Below are 9,481 nucleotides of genomic sequence, written 5' to 3'. Positions count from 1 at the left end.
CCATACCTGATTTTTGATTTGGAACGATTTCGGCGCCGTTTACAGATGAGTCGCCAACTACTTTTATGAAATGTTTGTGATTTGGAACGCCATTATGCATTTTTCCAACAACGGGAGGACGCGAAAGGTAAACCAGAATTTAGTCTTATGCAAAAATGCACGGCGGCGATTCGTCAACTAGCGTACAGGACTACGAGTGACGTCATCGAAGAGTATTTATAAATGTCGGGGACAGTGAGTCGTGAAGCCCTTCACACGTTCTGCAAATGTGAGTATCATTAACATTTTGATTATTTATCTAAACCTTCTTATTTTTAGTGTAAATTTTATAAATTTTATTAAACTTATTAATATTATGTATTAATCAACTATGTGGTAAAAAAATATTTGAGAAAGCTGACTCAAAGTGGCATAAAAAATATATGAGGTTCATCAACAAAGACACGGTTTTCCCGGGATGCTTAATAGCCTTGATTGCACACACTGGCCTTGGAAAGCCTGCCCGATTGCTTGGCAAGGTAAATATCATCTGGTGATTATGATGGCCTAACAATGCTTGAGGCGATTGCATCATTTGATCTTTGGAAACGACATGCTTTTTTTGGGATGACTGGTGTAAACAATGATATAGCTGTGATACATTCGTCCCTTGTTTTATACCACATCATAGACAAAGTTGCGCTTGACACTTCATTTTCCACAAATGATGTCAACTGCGAATATGGATATTATCTGGTCGACGATATTTATCCGGAGTGGGCCACCGTGGTTCTTAGCTTTACGTGCCCGAATGACGATGAGCGTCAATATTTCAAGAAAAAACATGAGTCTGCAAGAAAGGACATCGAAAGAGCCTTCGGCTATTAAAGCAACGTTGGTCTATCATTAGACAACCGGCTCGTTTTCACCAAATGGATGAGTTAAGAAACATAATGTACACTTGTATTATCTTGCATGATATGATATTGGAGGACTCGGTAGAGCAATTTGTCCAGACGAGTACAACGATGAACCAGAGTTGATCTCAACACTAAACCATGATGAGAAACTTGCTAATTTATTAAGAACACGAAGAATGGAAACGAATCACAATCTTCGATCGGGTTCGGTTGAACATCTTTGGAGGAACAAGCAAAATGATGACTACGACTAAAAATATTTTTAACCTTTTCTAATTTTTTATATGTTTTTAAATTTAATTTAGTTTGTTTTTTCTTATTATTTTATTTTATTGTTAGGTTTGTTTGTTTTATGTAAAGGAAAAAAAAATTTAAGTCTCTCGGGGTGTTAAATCATAGAGAAACATTATAGTTTGAGGCTTTAAAACCCTCAGTGCTCACATGACGATGACGTAAAACTGTGGATGGGCTTTAACCCCTCCCCCCCTCCACAATAGTGAATAACCTTATAGATAATGATATCGTATTAGATTTCACATTATATCAATTCATATTTATGGAATTACAAATAACATAAATGTAACAACTAAAATTGAAAATTATTAGTCAACAAACTGATTTTGACTAAACTTACTAAATTGACTTTAACCTCTACTGGCAAGCTAAAGTGTGCAGCATAGTCAAGCTTGAAAAGAAGCATGCAAATATAGCAAAAGATAATACTTTTCCTACACGAACAACAATCTCGACAACTATAAGCCCATAGATAACCCTGGTATGTGCTTAAAGCATATTTATAGTAAAGTGTGAGACGATCTTAAGATCTATCACACGCTGATAAAAACCGCATTTATGTTAAATATTTGTCGTAATATATTCACAATATAGAGTGGGTAAACAAGGACGACATAGGCGTGACTCATAAGTTCATGCATAACCCAATAGAAAATCACATGGGTATAAGGTATGGCATTTAGCCTCACGATTTGATCGAGCAACCATATGTTGTTTCTTAATGTTCTAACTCATGATCAGATTAGTCCGAAGAACATAGCATATCCAATGGGATAACATCGATCATTCAGACATCTTGTCCCGTAGTCATCGATAAGTATGCATATCAAGGTTAGAAGATCGCAATAGTAAACCATCAGAAATTGGCTTCAACGATATCGAACAAAATCCGGTGTATATTTGTAACCTTGATCTTCTATCGATCTTCTAACCTTATATAGTTGGCACATTCTTACACTTTGCAATAGTTGAATACGATATTGATTATTGAAACAAACTTTTATAAATCTTTAATTCGAGTTGTAGTTTGGAAGTAGTGACTAACACAAAGGGTCCTTTTTGCCATGGATAGATTGGGACAGAAAATATGACGTTCTCTGTCCTTGTAGTTGCTGGACTCTCACCATCATCTTTTTAGCCAGACAAATAGGAGATAAAGATGACCAAAAGTACAATACTAACTTTTTTTAAAGGAAGATTAAAAGATTCAAAAACAACATTAGAAAGAAGTATATATGTTTACAGACCTTTTATAATTCATAGTTAATCCAGAAATATTCCTTTTCAAACGTTGCAAGATAATTACAAAATTGTAATTCAATTGACATTTTGTAACTTGCCCATTTAGCATTCATGAACGAAACAATTTACAAGTCAATGGCATCTTCAACTCAAATTACTTAAGTTTTTTACTTGCAACATCTTCAACGACTTGAAGTCTAATAGTTCGGACAACAACGAATATATACACAACGTGTCATTCATATCAGATTTCTAGTCATTCTTTGAAAATTATACACACACACACACAAGGGTTCAAATAAAAATAAGGAGTTTCCAAGGAATTGTAAGAACCAATAGATTTTTGACACGTGGCATTATAATCTATGGTGAAAGAACAATTCTTGAAAACTATGTCGGTTTTTGGTAATTTTAAATCTCAACCGTTGATTAACATGATCCAATAACTATGATTTATTTATAGTCTTTCTAGGAAACTACTTGTTTTTAGGATAATACCCCCTATATATTATATATTCACATAACCGCCACCTTTTACGTTTATTTTCATCATCGAATTTTATTTTGATAAATTATTTTTAAAGTTTAATTATTTTAAATATAAAATATTTTTTAGATATAACATTTACAAACATTTAAAATATGACAATCAAACTTACATTAGTTGAAAAAAATACAAAAAGTACACATCACATAATTCAAAATGACATAAATTAAACATTACATAAACTTTTAGTCCTAACTTCCCGACATACTTTAATAATGTGTGATCCCCAGCTAGGATTCCTGATACTGATAATTTCAATAGTGTTATTATGTCTATGACTAACCATAATGTTGCGCAGGATTCAGGTATTAGCCCAATGGTACAGAAGGAGTTGCAAAGAGTCAAAGAATTAATCTCTAGTTCCAAGCAGTCATAGGATCTCAAGATTCGCACCCCTTCATATGTGATGCTGAGATCTTGAAGCGATTCCAAACTCCAAGCATGAAGTTGTATGATGGAACCACGGATCCTAAAGAACATATTGCCCAATGTCAAGAAAGGATGGAGATCAACCCATACCTCAGAATCTCAAGGAAGCCTGCTTATGCAAAGGCTTTGGCTCAACTTAACCGGAGCTGCGTTGAAATGGCTCCTAAGTGTTCCTCCTTTTTCTACTAAGTCTTTTGCTCATTTAATTAATCTGTTTAATAACTAATTTTCTTACAGTAGAAGTTTTGAAAGGTTAACTAGTGATCTGTATAGAGTAACATAGCATAAAGATGAACCCCTTAGGGATTATGTCAACAAATTCAGCAATGAAGCCCCAGAGATCCCCAACCTTGACGTCGCGACGGTTGTGCAAGCTTCTAAAATGAGACTCAAGGGCGCAGGAATTCTTATTGCATGGTTGGGGCATTCGTAAGTTAGTGCGTAATATTTCAGTGGTGACGATATACCCACTCGGCTTCACCTACCTACGATGAGTACCCAAGAAATCACCCCCCCCCCCCCCGCGAAATTGGATTACTTGCCAAATGAGGGAGTTAACTATGGTCACCTTGGCTAGAAACTTGATTAGCTATTTTGCGTGTCTTGAAAACTAAACATGCGAGTTGCAAAACAAGATTTTTTTTCTACTTATTCTTTAGACGAGTCACAGGTGCTTATTTTATACCCTATTACAATTTACAAATAATGGTTGACATGAATATCACTAGACGAGTCATTGTTGCCTGATGATTGAGGCACATGTCCTTCACTTAAGTTAGCCGAGTTTGACTACCAACCCTCCCTTCCCCATCTTCCCCTTCTAATTCCGATATGGTTTTCTTCTTGCCTTTCTTTTTTTTATCTATTTTTTTTTCTTGTTTTGTTTTTTAGTTAGTTATTTTATTATTTTACAAAATCATTTTTTAAATCCAATGGTTTATATTCTAATTAATTTAATTTTATTGCTTGCGTTCTTTTTACGTTCATCAAATGCCACAGCGAATGCCGGTACCTTGCCTGATAAACAAACTGGACCGAACTAATATCGATGGAGTTCCGACCACATTCCTCTCGAAGCACGCTGGTTGAATGCAAGTAGTTGTTTACTAATAGTCTAATATAGAAGTAGTTTCAATATCTAATAACTTTTTTATTTAAAAAAAAAATGAAAGAGGTCAAAACATAAGCATCGTGCCCACCACAAAACCTTTTCGAAATTTGAATAGTCGACACACACACAAAGAGTCAGGAATATTTGTGTAGGTAAGAATCTGAACCTGACACCTTTCCCCTCGAATTATTTATTACTCTTTTATTTCTATAAACAAATCAATTGTAGATATTACTAAATTGCATATCAAATCAATTATTATATATATATGGATATCAAACTACTGTTTTTATGTTTGATACCAGTGATTCAGTGATGCAAAAGCTACACTAGACAGAATAATAATTTCGTTAAGACTTTAATTATTTCTTAAATTATATGTCTAAGATGTATTAAAAACTTCGTAATTACATATTCAATGAATGTACATATATATATATATAGAGAGAGAGAGAGAGAGAGAGAGAGAGAGTAGGGGCCTGCGTCTGTTATGTAAGTTCGATGACTTCGATCTGAGACAAGCTGATACACATTAATGAGATCAGACTTCTCCTACTCTCCTAGAAGTCGGTCAGTCTGTTACTAACATATTACAAATTAATATAACTTTTGTAAAAGAAATAATTTATTAATAATTAAGAGGATCTAGCTAGAAAACTAGGATGTAGTGTACACAAAATCAACACAATTGAAAATTTACAAATTCAAAAATTAAAAGTTTCGTTCTATTATTTTTAGTATAGGGGTGGCAATCTTGACCCAAACCATTTTAAATGGGTTAATTTGGGTTGTTTTAAAAATCATATGGGTTGGTTTGGGTCATAGATTTTAATAAGATATGTCAAGAGCCACTTAAAATTCCACCTTATTTTCGGGTCAAAATGGGTCAACAAATTTAAATAAATGGGTCCATTTGGGTTAGTGTTTTAAGGAAATGTGGCAAGCTTGGGTTGAAACGGGTTTTGGATTGGAACGAGTTCGGTTTAGGTTTCGAGCCGACATGAGTTTTCGCACTGGACGGGTTGGGTTTTGGTATCCTTTGTTTCTTTTTGGTCAGTTTCGGAGCACTGGACGGGTTGGGTTTCGGTTTCTTTTGTTTGTTTTTGGTCGGTTTCGGATTCGTTTTCGGCTTTTTGTTTCATTCTTGTCTGTTATTTCAGTTTCATTTCTGTTCTGTTTCAGTTTTTAGTTTCGTTTAGGTCGATTTTTTCGGTTTTGATTAATTCGGTTCGTTTTTTGTTTATGTTTCGTTTCCGCCGGCTTTCGGTTTCAGTTCATTTCTTGGGTTTTTTTTTTAAGAACGAGGACAACGGCGCAAACGTTTTAGTTTTTTTACATTTTTCGTTTTTGATTTATATTTTGAGTTATTATTTTTTTATAAATTTTTTAGAATTTTTTCGAGAGGGTAAAAACCCCTCTCAAAAAAATTCTAAAAAATTAATAAAAAAATCATAACTCAAAATATAAATTAAAAACGAAAAATGTAAAAAAACTAAAACGTTTGCGTCTTTACCCTCGTTCTTTAAAAAAAATGATCCGACCCGTTTTGACCCGTTCCGACCTTGACCCATTCCGACCCGGACCCGTTCTGACCCAAACCTTTTGACCCTAACCCGTTCCGACCCGAACCAAAACAACCCTTTTTTTTGTTGACCCATTCCGACCCTAACCCGTTCCGACCCATGACCCGTTTCGACCCAACCCAACCCATTTGCCACCCCTAATTTTTACCCATTAGGAACGTGTTCGGCTTTATATCATCACATAACTCGGAAATTGATGTCATTTTTACTATCTTTGTTGTTACGAGATCTTCAAAGCTCCAACCAGTTGCCAAGAAAATGGCATGCTAACGCTTTTTTGTGAAAAAGAGGCTTTGATTATTGTTTCGGAATGAACGGAGCCTAATCAAATGGGCTGCAAGACGGTCGACTCATCTTGACCCAGGCGCATATCTACATCCAAATTGACCCATGTGACTCGCATGTAACGAGTAAATGACCAGCCGTCTCCATTGATGCTCGACATCATGGGTTTTTATTGATAGAATATTAATAGATTACAATGATAAAACTACTTTAAGATCAGAACAAATGAGTTTCGTTCATATATCTAGTCTAGATTGATTGTGAATTCAAATATTTCTTCCATGGTTATAGTATAATTCAAAAAGACATTTTATTACACAAGATGTTGACCCATGTTATCGGTTGATTGAGAGCTATACCAAAGAAAGAAATCAAAATAATGATAGAAAAGGAAAGCCATAATTATTATATCATGGACCAAGTGCGTTCACTGTTCATGCATCATGGGCTCCATCAATGCTGGCCATTGATATAATCAAGAAATCAGCATAGCCGAAAGATGAACGGTGAACCAACAAATTTGACTTAAGGGTGGGAGGGGCACTCCCTCTACAGCCAGCAACAATAACTAACTAGAAAGTACTATGCATTTGCTCCATTTACTCGCACCAATCTTGAACCAGGAGCGGCCAGGTTCTAGTACTCACGTACATTTGAATCCAAAATCCAACCTAGAAGGAGAGGGTGGTCTGTTTGGACCCGCCTACCATAAACGTATGCAGTTCTTTAGGCATTTGAAAATAGAAACAAAAAATTAAATAACAAGGTACAAAAATAAAAAAATGTCGTGCTCGCTAATTAACATGTCAAATATGATACAAACCCGTAAATGTTACTTGAACTCGAAAATCATGACACATGTATTCACAAGATTAAGTCCTAACATCCTTTCCACATTCTTCCTCTCTACTTTTGTTGTTTGAGTTCGAAATGACTTTGTGGTCTCGATTTTTAATTTGAGTGATTGGCTGTACAATTTGTTTTGATTTGTATTTGGGTTAGTTTATGAATAATTTCATGAGGTTATCTTCGATCTGATTGACTTAAAAATATTAAAACAATCAAAACACAATATATAGTTAGGAAAGTTCATATAGAAAAAGAATGATGGGGATCACGCTGAGTTCGAACTCACAAAGACACAATGTTGAACAATTTTATTATTATCATAGATAAAAAATAAAACCACACCAAAGAGATTGACACTACCAATGTGTTTGATATTGATAAAACAATTAAAGCATTCGAACTACACTCTAGATTAACTCATATTTCAATCACTCCTTATTTCAAAACCTTTTAGGTTTATTTTCAACTTTCTCTTCAATTTTACACAGTGTTGTAGAAATCGTCAAACGCTAGTCGGACGGTGGGGTAGAGACTAACGATTAATCGGATTAATAGGGATTAGTCGGGATTAATTAGATTGGAATTTATATGTAATTTTTCAAATATGCATATATATTCCATATTTAATGTATAAAATTTTCAATTTTGACCGAATTTGTACAAATCGGGATTAATCGGCCACAAGTCGGTGGGGGTGAGACTAGCGATTAATTGAGATTTTTACAACACTGCTTTTACCTTCTAATTTACTTATAGACAGCGTTTTGAATATGATACACATAAAACTTACGTAATTGCCACGCTTTCTCTTTCACTACTTAATTATATTGTCTTTAAGGTTACTCATAGTGGATGCATGTAGGATCACTAATCGAAGCGGGATGAAAGATTAAAAAACTTTAAACGGTCATGTGACCGTTGCTTTTAAAAAGATAAATTAAATAAATTTTCGACCCCAAAAGTAATCAACCTAAAGAATTACTGTTTTTACACCACGTTTTATAAATTTCTCTCCAAACTATCTAGATAATGGGTTTTACTCCTCTCAATAACAAAAATACGGTCCTAGCCAAAACCAATTTCAATGGTCATTCTGTTGACCATTTTCAATGAGACAGAACACGGAAAAAGAAAACAACGTCATGCCAAGAAGTTGCACCTCAAGCAAGAGGAACAACAAACAAAAGCGGGATTAATGCAAGCAAAACAAAATTTTTCGAAAGATCGAACAACAAATAGAAAGCGGGTAAAATTCTTTTTGATGGGCCTTTTAAACCTAACCGGATAGATATTGCAATTTGTGCTGGATAAAAATCGAGCAATAGCAGATCGTTGGTGTTGGAATACTAATTTTAAATTTCTTTGAGGTTGTTTTAAATTTTAATTAGTCTCGTACTTTTTTGATATACTACTATTAGTTGTTGTGGTAGTTGTTAATATTTCCTTGTAACAATCACAAAATGAAATCATATGTTTGATGTAAATGGAATCATTTAAACCAACACGTGGAATACAATTCAAATGCAAGTGTGTGACATCCATTTTCATTAGGGTTGTAAACGAACCGAACGAACACGAACAAGGCCTTGTTCGTGTTCGTTTGTTAAGAAAATAATCTGTTCACAAACAGTTCACGAACACTTACCGAACGAGATTTTATGTTCGTGTTCGTTCATTAAGGAAATTAATGTGTTTACGAACGGTTCGCGAACACAAATAAAATTGGCAAAGCCTAGAGATTGAGACCGATGTAGTCATCAATGTGAATAATGAAAGCCTGTAAACGAATAGAATGAATATGAACAAGGGCATGTTCGTGTTCGTTCATTTAACGTTAAGAGAACACGGACACTTAATCAAACAAATATTTATGTTCATGTTCGTTTATTTAAAAATGGACATTTGTGTTCGTTTGTTTTAAATCTAAACAAACATAACTGAACAAAGATAAACGAACATTTATGAACAAATGTAAATGAACACAAATATAAACGAACTTAAATGGACACAAATTAACAACTATAAAACCTTTAAGTTGATGATATTCAAGATAATATTTAATTATTTTCTATTAATACATAAACGAACGTAAATAAATAGACATAAACGAACATTCATGAATATAAATGAACGAACGGAACATGTGTTCATATTCGTTCGTTTAATTAAACGAACACAAATTTTTTGTCAATGTTCGTTCGTCTATTAAATAATAAACGAACTTCCCGCCGAACAGATCACA

The sequence above is a fragment of the Bidens hawaiensis genome, unplaced genomic scaffold (genome assembly GCF_021521415.1).
Source record: "Bidens hawaiensis isolate Kalapana, Puna unplaced genomic scaffold, B.hawaiensis_p1.1 tig00009543_1, whole genome shotgun sequence".
Classification (NCBI taxonomy): domain Eukaryota; kingdom Viridiplantae; phylum Streptophyta; class Magnoliopsida; order Asterales; family Asteraceae; genus Bidens; species Bidens hawaiensis.
This window is presented reverse-complemented; position numbering follows the sequence as displayed.